At 47.4% G+C, this 14,134-nt stretch overlaps 1 long non-coding RNA gene across 1 annotated transcript; it reads left to right on the plus strand.

Moving 5' to 3' along the window:
• Window positions 1-1,835: 1,835 nt before the first annotated feature.
• LOC115330824 lies at window positions 1,836-13,765 on the plus strand. Its single transcript, XR_005798879.2, has 3 exons — window positions 1,836-2,051; window positions 2,977-5,772; window positions 13,631-13,765. It is a non-coding gene; the product is annotated as an uncharacterized LOC115330824 (long non-coding RNA).
• Window positions 13,766-14,134: the final 369 nt, after the last annotated feature.

A 14,134-nucleotide genomic window follows, 5' to 3' on the forward strand; every position in this document is an offset into this window, starting at 1 on the left:
CGCAGCACATGCTGGCTTCAGCAGCAGTAATTTGTTACAGAAAAGGTCTAGATGAAATAGAACGTTTCACGCGCGGTCGTTGGCATCTTATTTTTTTATTATTATTTACTTCGAATCTTTCCTACACGCAAGGCGAGCGCGTGCGGATCGTGTAGCTATACTCACCGTGTGCCTGAGGGAGCTAAAACCCGTGTTCTAAACGTTTTGGCATGGCTTGCAAGCGCTTCTAATCGCGTTGCGTCTATCGCGTCGTCTGCTACGGCAGCAACGTTGGTGGCGCCCCCACGATGGGGAGCGGCGGCAGCGCGCGACTTTTCCGACGGTGCCCGCTATTGTTCTCCCCTCCGTCTGCCAGGCACAGAGTATACAGGCGGCTTTGGCGCTGTGTAGCATCAGCACAACAGTGTTGCTCCGAGCGCACAGACATCCCCAACCAACATGTTTAGCTGATTTGACATCAAATTTAAAACTGGGCTGCGTGGGACCAGCATTCGCGGCGACAGACAAGGCGGCTCATTACACAAGGAAGCTAATCGGAACGGTATATTAGCTTATTCTTTGGGTGAGCCGCCTAGGGATTCGTCAAACTAAGGTAATATTTCGACAAACTAGGCTATTACACCGGGGGGAGGATAGGAAACCGGCGGCTCTTTCGTATTCGCTAAAGTGTCATTCGATGAAACGTGATGGTTTCGACTTTGTTCGCTAAAACGTCGTTCACTCAAGTGAACGCCTCCAGTCCCAACTACTTGCGCAGTCGGTTGACAGTCTTCAAACTCCCTACCGACTGCACAACGTGCCAGGAAGCTCCGCGGGAGTTTGAAATCGGTTTCCGTACTCGTCGATCATCCGTGATCAGCGCTCTATGGGCGTGGTAAGGAGAGTTAATCGCAATGCGCCATAACAAAAAAAAAAAGCTCCCAGCACGAGTGGTAGTTCCCGCTATGGTTATTTGCAGCATGCGCACCGCACGCCAGCGCCTAGAAAAGTCCAGTTGAACAGGTGGCTGCCGGTTCTGGTGGGCTCGGCCTGGTTCCGCCCGCGGTGCCACGTGTTTCGCAGGTGTAACGAAGGCCGCCGGATGGACCAGAGTCATCAGAAAAAAAATTGGCGGGAACATTTCCACTGGGAAGATACCTCTTCTGGCTCCAAACTCCATATGCGCAACTACTCCTCCTCCCGCCTCCCCTCCCACTTGCTCCAGCTTTCCAAAACTCTCCAGAAAAAACATCGAGGGACTTTAATCCAGCTTTTCGTGTGGTGCACTCTGTTAGCACGTCTTGTAACTTGGATACTTTCGTTTTGCATGATGTCGTGGTGTGGCAGCACACGCGTTGTAAAGTTATGCAAAGCTTGCACATCAGCTTTTTCTTAATTTTTTGTATTATGCTTGCCCTTGAAGAAGCAACGTCTGAAAATACCCTACTTTTGGCAGGGAAATGGCCGGACGGCCCTACAACCCTACAATGTACCAAAATGCCTAAAATACCCTACAAGTAGCGTAATTACCCTACGGTTGGCAACACTGCGGCACACAGCCGACCGGCGACTAGAGAAAACTTCGGCGCGCACTTTATTGGATGAAATTTGGTGACGTCACGACCAATAGGAGCACGGAAACAGACGCGGTCTCCTCAAACGAGCGATTCGGAGGAGGAATAATGGCAGGTCACGTGACCCGACGTCACCGGAAGTGACGTCACAAATATAACGTCACGTGACAAAAAAATTTTGTTTTGCTTGTTTTTGTTTGTTTTGTTTTCTGTGACGTCACGGTTTTTAGCGAGGAAACTTTTTGTTATTTTTACTTTGTTGACGTATTACTTTTTTTTTGTGTTTATTTTCTTGCTTTTTGCAACCGGGTAACCGCGTTTTCTGCGCTACAGACTGCGTTTTTCTGACTCCTTTGTTTGATATCGTGTCGTATCGTCGTATTTATGTAGTTATTAGGAACGGCAAGCCTACGTTGTTGCGTCCTTTACCTGAATATCGTGACCGAATCGAGTGTCGTCGATTTGAATCGTGTCTTGCGAACCATCGTCGAACAAAAGGTGAGTGGTTTACGTTTTCCTGTGATGTGATTTCGATGTGTTCGTTCCACGCGTCCGAGCTGCTTCTTCGTTTCAAATACATTTGGCGCCGCTGCCTATTGTTTGAGCCTGTGCTCACGATTAAAACACGCATCGCAGAAAGCTGAAAGCCCGCCAAAAGAGCTCTAAAAACCGCATGCCTCCGACCCCAGACCTGCCGGCAGACTTCCGAGATAAGCCTGATTAAACAAAAACGTTTGATCCGACGGAATAATGTGTTTAATATTACATCCCATGTCAACAAGGAACTGCGCTGTCTGTCTTCGCCCCTACAGGTTTTATTCTTCCGGGTTTTTCAAATCTTTACCAACCCGCGTCCGATCGTAATACCCCGATCACAACAAATAGTTGGTCGTGCTCCGATGGCTCCTAACATCAGCCGGCAAGGAAGTTACGTTTTTCGCTTCTATATTTTGACCCAAGTAACCTCATATTCTCAAACTATGTCATTCTATCACCACCTCCAGTTGCACATTCTGGCGCACTTGCAGCTTCGTGCACCCTTGCGAGGTTTCCTGCTATCGTACCCTGGATATCATGGATTTCTCGCCGTACGCGAGTGCTCACGGAGGCGTGCTATACACTCTGTATCATAAGTTGTGTGCAGCAAAGGCGCAGGCCCGAGCACATGACAATAAAAAGCGCCTTTTTTGCACGAGTACCCGCGCAAAAAGAACATTCTGCAGAGCTGCGCCCTCGCACCCGTGCGTTCGCTGCACACAACTTATGAGACAGTATAATAACCGAGCCGTTTTTGTTTCTTTTGCACATTACTGTGAAAGAAGTGTCATTGCTGTTTTCTTCTCAAAGAAAACTCGGAGACGTTAGACAAAAGCAAACAGATAGGAGACTGCACATTCACACGTTTTTCCCCCTTGTGCTACAGGTCATGGCTGGTCGCGGTTCATCAGCGTTTGTTTTGAAACTGATGGGTGCCACAAGGCATGAAAGAGGTGACTTGCAGCAGCAAGACACCGCAAGCCTTCGCAGCAACTGGCTAGCCAGTGCTGCTCTGTTCTGAACTGTACTGCGTGTCATGTGGAGGGTTTGTGCAAGCTCTCTGGGCGGCGACGCTAGCCACGGTAAGTGCATTCTATGCAGCTTTCTTTTAGGGATATATGTGGCTCGCAGGCCATGTCGTGCCAGCAAAATATGTGCCACCCGAGTGACAGCAGTGCTAGTGGCAAGGCTGCGCTGACAGTAATCAACGCTGCACTGTGTTTGCATTCTATAACTAGTGACAAGGAACCAAATACTCCTGAGAGAGTCTCGGTTGTGCTTTGATGAACTCCAGCTCGCTTATGAACAGGTGGATGGCACAGATGGCTTTTCCTGATGGACTTGGTGTCCGTGTTAACAATGCAACCAGACTTTCTTTCAGTTTGTGACGTTTTTTCGTTGCGGGTGACTAGCATTGCAGTAGAAAAAGATGCAAAATAGTATAATGTTTGCATTCGTTACCTAAATTAATGGCAAGAACAACTGACCTACATTTCCGCCGACTGCATTTCTCTGAGGAATCGCCTGGACTAAAAAGCTCGCTACACTATGTCGTTCCCTCTTAGCCTGTACAACTCTGCGTCTTCCCTCGATTGTCTTATGTGGCTGCTTCTGTGTCTGCCTAGGCACTCGGTTGAAATGGGAAAAGCTGTCTGCGTTGCACATAACCGCCATAAGAGCCAGCGTGGGCGTAGCTGGGGTAGCCCCCGCTATGGCTTCTCCAGCTCGACACAAGTAACATTCCTACCGCTGTCGTGTTAGCAGAAAACGGACCTGCTTAAAACGTACAGTGCACGTAGTACACAATGGAGAGGTTGCTCGCCAATCATTTTCTTGGAAGTGTGAGTTGAGCCCCTTTGAGGCAGTTTGCTTCCGCACCGTGCACTATAATCCGTCCGAGAAAACAAGATGAATAACCAGTAGGATTTCTTTGTTCCAAGGCTTCTTGACGCAGAAAAAGACTAGGGAACCAGTATTGTTGCTTTTTACTACCCCGTGCGAGACTCAAACCCGACATGCAAGGAAGTGGAAAGGCCTCTTCCTTTCTGCTTTCTTGTGCCTTGGGTTTTAGCTGTGCTCACAATTCACAGCTCGCCTGCATGCCTACTCTTTTGTTCACTGTGTTACTGAAGTTTTCTGTCGTTGCTGTCCCAGATTGGCTTCGTGGATGCACAGAAATACTCAAGGCGCGGCTCTTTTTTTTTTTTTCCGGTACCACGGCATGAAGGAGCTGGCCTCTCTCCCTTCCGTCAGCTGCAATATACTACAAGCACTGGGCTACAGCTGCAGCTAGCCCATGGGTACCGTTCTGCGTCCTGTACTGCATCTAGTTCAAAAGGCCATGTGAAAGGCAGGTGTGGTCTTTATGGGCTCTGTCAGTATGTGCATTTTCTGCAGCTTTTTCGGGGCAACTTCATATTAAGATTCAATACGGACTCGAGTGAGAGGGGGGCATTCTGAGAAAGCCAGCCTCTTTGTTAAATCATTGGGACTGCTATTATATCTATAGAGTTTATTTACACCTTACGTTATGTGCTTTTTCATTTATTTTTATTTTACTAGTTACTTATACTTCAATCTGACACGACAGCCACCAAAAATGTTGACATATTGGCCTTTTTTTTTTCTGTCAGTTTGTTTGAAGAGCCAATGTTGGGGGCGGACATTCATGTTATATTTCCCACACGCACGTCCAGCCTATGTTTACGTAAAGCCCCAATTGCCCCTTAGCAACAAAAATAATTTATGCGACAGACTACACGGCAGCATTGTGGACGAAAACAGGCCAGATTATATCTGCCATGTTTAAAAACTACATTCGGTGACAGGTTATGAATTCAGTGGCAAGAATGCACACCGCCTGCCAATCGCTGCCGTCAGTTGTCCTGACGTCATGTCTGCTAAGAAACTAGAAACTAGTATATATTTTTTTTAAATGGCAGGTTTTCGTTGCTGACGCCACGTAGCATGTCGGCACTCTAAGCACTTCTTCTGCTCTTGGCCTCTCCGGTTTTACCTTGCGAAGTCATGACGGTGTCTGCTTTTGTTTGCAGTATTTCCCGTGTGTCGACGTGAGAAGGCAGCGGTTGTATCGCCAAAGAAGTAGCAATCAATCTGCGCGCATTTGTTCCAGCGGCACAGCGTTTACAAACCGGACTTTGCCCTTCACCGAGGGGAAAGTCTACCGACTCGCCCTACAGTTGGTGAGCATTGTGCAGCCGTGAGCGCGTAACTTGTCCGAATGCTTTCGTCTGTATACAGTGACAAAATGACTCGCTGAAATGCGAAGTACCATACAGTACCATGCCGTACATCAAACCATCGATCACTTGCTGCAGCAACTTTGCGTTTTAAGTCGTAATAATAAAGTGTATTTTAAGGCTAAAATCATTTTTTCATACTGCTCAATTATTCGGAATTCTGCACGATCCCCACCGGGTCTGCAATATCGGTCGGTGGCTGTATAACCTTTAAACACAATGGTTACACACCACAGGTACCGGGGACCATGACATCAATGAGCTGGCTTTCACCTTGTCCAAGGCAGCAGCGGAACACTACGGGCGGGACCCTGGATCACTGCACCGTGGATGCCGTTCTGTACCCTGCACGGCACTGCGTGTGGCTTAAGTGGCCAAGCAGAGGGTCATTGCTTGACTTTTATGAGGCGCCGCTAGCCATTGTAAGTATATTTTGGACACTCATGTCTGGTGATGTACTTTTGTGCTCTACCACAGAGCACATTTGGTGGCGGTTCAGTCTTGCCAATTACACCATTTTGAAACGGAACACATTTAGTGGTGGCTCGGTTTAGGTTTCCTGGATCGGTGATCTTGCAACGGTGCCTAGACTTGGCGTAAACCTTTTTGTACTTTATTGTCAAGGCTAGTGTAATTTCTGCAATGCCGTTGAAGCCACTTCTGCACGCAAACAAGATAAAAGACGAAGCCACATGCTCGTGCACAGTGTATGACTACATGTATGCATGGGCACTCGTGCCCATGCGTACCCACTCGCAACATGGAGCAAGTTTGTTTCGGCCGACACTCCTCGCGTTCATTTCGGCGTCGCCACTCCACACGTCCATGCACTCGCTGCACCTTGAGAATCAAGTGTGCACCAGAATGCACTCCCGTCATGCATCACTCAGGAGGGGAACAAGAGCAGACGACTGGGGTTTTTCCGCCATAAGGAACGAGAATTGAAAAAAAGGGGATTGTCTGCTAAGAAACTGCGTCCCACGGGCAACAAAATCGGACGCGAGCTGGGCTATTTATTCTGTGAAGCAAGCAATCGACAACCTGTGCTTCATTTTCAAGTTTTCTTTCAGTTTGTTGCCACACAGACTTTTTTATTTTATTTATTTATTTATCATTACTGCCGGCCCAATATAGGGCCAAGGCAGGAGTGGGGTGATACAGTGTCATACCTGCAAATTATAAACACAACAGTTCTAAACAAAAAGCAATCTTAGCACTGAAAAATATCTACGACTTAATCGAAAGAAGAAAATCAATCAATATTAACAGTAATACAGTAACCAAATGTATTGCTAGTAATAACAGTAACAGTACAGCAGTAATAACTAATAAAAAACAAAGACAGTAAATATAATGTCATAACAGCAATAAATGCAATCTTAGCACTGAAAAATAATATCTACGGCTCTTCCGAAAGAAGAAAGTGAATCAATATCGATAACATCACCGGGAAGGCTGTTCCAAAAATCAATTGTATGCACAGAAAAAGATTGTTTATGGCTATTTATTCGAGCTTTAATAGGGGCTACGGTCTGTGAGTGATGCAAGCGATCCGAGTAAAAACTTTTTGTTTTTAAGTAAATCACGCTATCAATTTTTATACTATTCTTGAAAATCTGAAAGAACAGCTTTAAACATTGGCTCTCTCTTCTGTTTGACAGCGGGCTTATATTGGCTCTCCTTTTAAATTTGGTCACAGACATAGTTTGTCTGAAATCTGAAAAAACTATATGCACAGCTAGCAATTGAATATCTTCGAGTTCTCTGACCGGAGTGCTCTGCCATGGGCTCCACACTCCAGACACATATTCTAACACAGGTCTAATAATTGTCTTATAAGCAAGAATTTCAACGGAAGGGGGAGATTTACCCAGCGTTTTCCTCAGCTACCACAATTTGTTAGTTGCCCGCTTCTTAACATACTGTACATGCCTTTTCCACCCAAGGTCACAAGACAAAATCACTCCCAAATATTTGTAACTGTCTACTTCAGTCAATCCTATGCCAGCAACCTCATAGCTAAAATTTTAGATAGTTCTTTTTTTTTGTAATATGCATGTACTGAGTTTTGTTAATATTAATCTTCATGTTATTTTCATGACACCAAGACGCAACGTTAGCCAATGCGTCACTCACTTTTATCTGGTCTGTAAAGTTTATATTCATCTCGTCTCGTGACATGAAGTCGCTCGTCTTCGGGTCTGTGCTGACGTCGTTGTCGCCGATTGCCAGTCAAGGGTTTTAGTGATGTCGGGATCATAGACTTAGGGTTGAATGACTTGGCTTAATATGCAGGTGTTATACACAAAAATTACAGCATAGTTAGAGTTCGCTAGTTCTCAAAACTCGATGGCCTCTGCCGTTTAACTCTCTAAGTGACACCCCTGCACTTTATCCACTCGATTTTTCCGCATCGCTCTTGATGGGCCTTTTATCTCAACTCCTGCTGCATCGCTCTCGATGTGTCTCCTCTCAAGTCTCTCAGTCAACTCCCCCTTCTCAACTCTCCCACTCCCAACATAGCTACCCTCGTCTCTCTCTTTCACTCTCTCCCTCTAACATGCATTCTCGTCTCTGTGGTAGGGCTACACATATCCCGACAAGCAAAGTAATAAATGAGTTCAGTTGGCGCTATCCAAAACAAAACGGCCCTCCACCGCTGACTCTGTAAACATTCCAATCTTAGACCCCTACAAGCGCATTTACAAGTCCTTAATATACCTCTCATGTTTACAATAGCCGATTCCCCGTACAACCTCGAAAGGTCGACAACATGGGATGGGACATGCCATCATTGGCATAATGCGGCACAATGTGCGTCAAGGACAGCTAAAATAATACAAAGTACCTTTGTAGGCAAAGAAGTTATATGCGGAGTTCTATATAAACAGGTGTAAGGTTATAATGTTCACGTTGATGCCTCCACTTGGGGCCCATCGACCCCGGGAGGGGGCATGCAAGGTGTAGTAAAGATGCTCGAACCCCCGATGAAGGCAAAAGGTACAAAATTGCACAACACGCCCCTTTAACCGAAATGATAACATATAAAAACAAGATTTGCAAGCCTCTGCTCACGAAATGCCCATTGTTTTCATTGCACAGTGCAACTCCTCCTGTAATGCTGCTCTATAAAACTAAGCATCCGAAACAGACACGCACAAGTGAAATGCTCTAAATACAATAAACTTTTTTCTTTTATTTTTTCACATTCTCAACGTTCAGGTTTGTAAAAATAAAAGAAAAAAGTGAAAGCCGTTTACAACTTCCTGTAACGCCGAATTGGAGCGCAGCTCTTGAGGAGGAGTGGAGGGTATATTCCTCCTCCTCCCTCGTGATCATGCCTGCTAGTCCTCCTCCCCTCCTGCTCCCCCTCCCTCTCCTTTACCACCTCCTCGTCCTTCAAGCTCCTCCCCTCCCCTCGCCTCCGCCTCCTCGTCTCTCCTCCCCCCTCCTCCACCTTCCTACTGCTTTCCTCCTTGCCGCTCAAGCCGGACAATGAGGGGAGGAGGAGGAGAAGGAGGGGGAGGAGGAGGAGGGGGAGGAGAAAGAAGAGGGGGGGAGGAGAAGGGGGAGGAGGAGGAGAGGGAGGGGCGCGGTTACGCCGACGGCGACGCCGACGCCAACGGCGACGCCGCTCAGGCTGGAAACGGGCCCCTAAGAGCTGCGCTCTAAAATCTTTGCGACTACATGTTCAGTGGAGAAGCAGATCGCAAGCCTTGGCAGGGCACTACATTCTGATCATAGTGCTCATAGATACGCGACAAGGCGTCCGCATTCGAATGCAAGCAACCCTGTTTGTAGTCTATCTTAATCTGGTAGGCCTGCAGCAACAGGCTCCAACTTTGTAGACGGTCATTGTCCTGCCTGCTGTTGTTTAGCCACCGGAGCGCGTTGTGGTCCGACTGGACTGTGACATTTTGTTCATCAACATACACATGAAAATGTTTCATGGCCCACACAATTGCCAGACACTTCTCAATTGTTGCATACTTCTTCTCACGAAGAAGTAGCTTACGGCTGGCGTACGCAACGGGGTGCTTGACACCCTCGCTAGTTTGAGCTAGAATGGCCCCGATCGCCCTGTTGCTAGAGTCTACTTGGAGTATATAGGGTCGACTCGGGTCTGGGCTCCACAGCACTGGACTGCTGCATATTCTCTCCTTCAGTGCGCCGAATGCGCTCTCGCATGACGGCGTCCACACTACTTGCTTCGGTTCAGCCTTGTGTGGGAGGTCGGTCAGCGGTGCGGCCAGCTCCGCGAAGTTTTCAATGAAATTCCGGTAGAAGTTAACTAGTTCCAGGAAGGAACGGACTTCTGTCTTCGTGTAGGGCCTCTCGATCGCCTGGATGGCCTCAATCTTATCATGGTCAGGTTGTGCTTGCCAATTCCCAATCACGTGCCCCAGGTAGTGCACTTCCCGCCTCCCAAACTGGCACTTGTTTATTTTTTAGAGCCAGGCCTTCCTGACGCAACTTCTTTAGGATGGTGCACAAATGAAGCAGGTGTTGCTGAACACCTGCCACATGTTGCTGAACACCGCTATGTCATCTAAGTATGCCCGAGCGAAGTTTTGGTGCTCTTTCAGGAGGTCGTCCACCAACCTTTGGAATGTCGCCAGTGCTCCTTTCAGTTCGAACGGCATCACCGTAAATTCGTACAAGCCGGTGTCCGTACGGAATGCTATCTTAAAAAAAGCCTCCTCTGATAAACCGATTTGCCAGTAGCCTTGGGACATGTCAAGGGTGCCGATTATTTTGGCTCTCCCCACAGTCTCAATCATTTCAGGGAGTGAAGGCATGGGGTAGGCATCATCCTGTGTTGTCACGTTCAGCCTCCTGAAGTCGACACAGATCCTCATGCTGTTGTCTTTCTTCTTCACGCATACTATCGGGGATGCCCACGGACTTGTCCATGTTCGTATGATGCCCCATTTCCTTCAGTTGTTCCTCTACCCCCGCCTTGATACTGTACAGAACTCTGTACGCTTTCGACGCAATCGGGTCGGCGCTCTTTGGGATCTCGTGGTTCTACCTGGCCTATCGTCGAAGATATCACCGTAGGACCGAACCAACTCGTCCAGTTCTTGAACCTCGTGAGCCTGAACTTCAGCATCCACATTCAGCCCTCCGCTTGACCCGTTCTCTCGGGTCCGTACATCAAAACACGCCATTTCGTCACCGATTTCGTCGAGTGCTTCCATTACAAAGGACATCCCCCGGGTAACGTTTTCGGTACGTTCAACATACTTCAGCACATTCACATGGTACCTCTCCTCCTTCTTGCGCTTGCCTCCGACATTGATTAAAGGGACCATGAAATGACCTTTTTACTTTTTCCCAGATAACTTTTACATTAAACCGTCAATGTTCACTGAATGCCGAACAGGCATCCGTTTTCGTTTCGGTTTATTAACTTCTACACAAAAAATTAATGAAATATTGACTTTTTCTTTCTCTCCAACTGACCGCAAAACAAGCCGTGACGTACGCTGTTTCCGGAACCGGAAGTTCTCTCGGCAGTAGGAGAATGGGAGCGTTAGCGGCGACGAGTTGGGGTACGCCGGTAGGTTTTACAGCGCTGATGTAACCGACGTATTTTCTGAATCGGCGCCTCTCATCGCCGCATCGCAGCTGAGTGAAATTCAATTAGATATGTTGCGTTACAGCGACAGCATGGGACTAGTCCCATACGCCGGTATGCCTGTTGGGAAGTGCAGCGAGTCTTCCGATAAAGACTCCAGAAGTCAACCCAACTGTCACTGTTGGTAAAAGGCGGCCAGTGTCAGTCGTTTGCAAAGCAACGTAGATGGAAACAAATTGCCGCGGCGTTTTTCGCGGCCTCGGAGGTGCAGGAGTGAGCTGACGTTAAAAAAGATACATTTGAACTACGAGTGTCAGCAAGAGCCACGTAAATACCTGTTCACACTCTGAGCGGACGCGCGCGTTTGATGGAAGTGCTGTATTCGCGTTGTGATGCGACACTCGGCAAAGAAAGGTTATAGCTCCACAGTGACGTGCAGTCTGTCAGAATAAAAATGGCACACCAATAACAACATACCGTAACATACCGTGTACGTAACATATGGTGTTACGAAGGTAATCCATACGGCGTTTATTTCAGCTCTATATCACACAAAACAAGAAGACAGAATCGGCGAGAGTCCCTTTTCGACGAGTATTCGTCAACACTGCCTCGGAAAACAATGGGAAGAGATTGACCTCACCTCTTAATCTAAAATTGAGGTCAGCGATCAAACTATAATACGGGAAGGGTCCACAAGGGTAGCGCGGGCATATTCCATTCAGCACGCCAGACGGTCTTGCAACGAAGCAACGCTGCGCCGAGTCGGAGTGCCTGCTAGGCCTATATTTTGAGCAGCTCGCTTCGTCGGAGTCGCTTTTCTCGGGTGTTTGTGGATCCAGCGTTCCTGTTCGTCGTGGTCTGTTTTAAGTACTTTTTTTCTTGCTGCTTGAAGTCTGCACGCGCGAGAAGAACACGTAGAAAAATAAACGTTCAGTCAGTCGTAGTTTTGAGAGGAAGGAAATCAAAGGAAATAAACGTTCGTCGGTCGTTGCGGTCGTCGCGACCCAAGCTGCCCTACTGCGCACGCGCAGTAGTTGATTCGTTTACCACACGATAGATGACGCTTGGCTCTCAGCATTATCAAATTTGGCAATTTTCGCCACACATCTCTAATTATGCTACAAAATGTGGATCTGAATATTATTTAACAAAACTTTTAGGAAACATTCGCCGGCTATTTATTGTTTACGATCGCGGTGCTGGTGAGGTAGGCTCTTACCCAATAGGCGACGTGGATTCGACTGACGTGCTCCGTTTCCGCGGATGCATCGTAGTGAAAGAAGGCGCAAAAGAGTCCAGTTTTCTTTTAAAAGTTCTATAGCAAATAATTTTTTTGGCTCCCTATTTTTGTGTTTTTGTGTTTCTTTTCACACCTTTTATGACGTGCGGTGGATGAAATTCGATTTTAAAATCATTTCATGGTCCCTTTAACAGACGGTCTCCGAATAAAATTCAAGCAGACGCTGCTGAGCACGACCGCTTTTATTTGATACGGGTATTGAAGAAGTCTTGACAAGATCATTAGAGAAAAACCGAGTGACTTGCGAGAGCCACTGGTTTCCCTCCCCTGAGAAGGTGTAAGCTGCAGACATTCCGGCCAGAGTCGTCTGGCTTCGAGCCTGCTCGTTCTGTATCATGTCGGGGAGAGTACACCACCCTTCTGGCCTACTCTCACACTTCCCTGCACATTTCCTGTTTTCAAGGGACCAGCCAGATCACACGGGACGGTCCCTCCTCCAAGTGGACGTCGCCCGGAGTCCTGAAGTGGACTCTAGGCGACGGGTAGGGTGCAAAGAGATCCTATGAATGCTATGCAATTTAGAACACCTTTGGGAAGGGCCAAAGAAAGTATTTTTTTGTGGATGTGGTGCTGTCTGTTGGATTTTTTGCTAGCCAGTGTTAAACTCCCAGAACTCTGTGCCGAAAAACTGAGGGAGAGGAGGAGACGAGAGTGCGGGGACGTCAGAACGCAGAGCTCTGATTGGAACGATTAGTGGGTAGACCTAAAGCTAGCTGCCTTTATCTGTTCTGCACATGCGGAACGACGGTGTCTGGCTTTTGCTTTTTGCATTCGAATGCGTTCGACGAGTGCAGTGGAGACAAAGATAGCTTCTGTCTCTGCTGCACTCGTCGAACACATTTGAAGATGGAACGCCGGCATCCAGCGTTTTGTTCTCTCATTCGAACACGTTAGAACGCGGAACGCTGGTGTCCAGCGTATGGCTTTCACATTCAAACGCCTTTGACGAGTGCAGTGGATACAAAGGCAGCTAGGTCTACCCTCTAATCATTCCAACCAGAGCTCTGTATTCTGACGTCCCCACATGCTCTCGTCTCCTCCTCTCCCTCAGTTTCTTGGTGTATACTCGAGTGCTCTGCATCATGTGCGGATTTTTTTTTTGTGGGGGGGGGTCACATCCCCCCCCCCCCTTGAGGTTAACTTCTTAATGAAAAATCGACATACTCCAGCTTTTCCTAGGAAGAAATTATTAGTTTTTGGTTATTAGGTCAACAAAACACACCTGGGCAACATTTTGCCCGTGATATCATCTTGCAAACCGCCCCCCCCCCTCCCACCGACCCCCACTCCAACCAGCCTGACAAATTCGCCCCTGCTGTTCATTGCCTTGCATGTTTGGGTCAGATATTGTTGCTGTTGACCTGATGGACTCCCTTGTTCTCTTCATTCCTCATAGGTTTCAAACCGTCTTGAATCACGGACCGAGCCTTGCAAGACCTCACTCTTATGCCCTCTCCTTTCTGGTAGATCGGGTCTTGCCATCTTCCCCTCTCGTGGCTCCCTGTCTTAAATAAATAGTTTGTTTTTCTGATGACGGTGTATACCTCTTGCTTCACTTCACAAAAGGAGTGTGGTAAATCCATGCCACAGATCACTGTGAAACATGCGAGAAGGTAATTATTGCAAAGCTGAAGCCCCGAAAAGTTTGATGGAAAGAAGATAGATATCCCTGTTTAATTTTTCTTGCCACCTTAACATGCTATGTCCGAAGTGTTTCAGCCTTTCGTAGCATTGGCTTTTGACCATTCACACTTTTAAGGAAAGGCTATCAGCAAGAAAAGTTCCCAAGTCTTTGTTCTGTTTGCATTTAATTACTGAGAAAAGGTTCTTGTGGAGCGCAGGTTCGTCTGCTTGTGGTTACGTCGAAATGCCGAGCTCTGATTGAAGGATGGTGGGTAGA

The sequence above is a fragment of the Ixodes scapularis genome, unplaced genomic scaffold, assembly GCF_016920785.2.
Source record: "Ixodes scapularis isolate PalLabHiFi unplaced genomic scaffold, ASM1692078v2 PGA_scaffold11__112_contigs__length_91849675, whole genome shotgun sequence".
NCBI classification, from domain to species: domain Eukaryota; kingdom Metazoa; phylum Arthropoda; class Arachnida; order Ixodida; family Ixodidae; genus Ixodes; species Ixodes scapularis.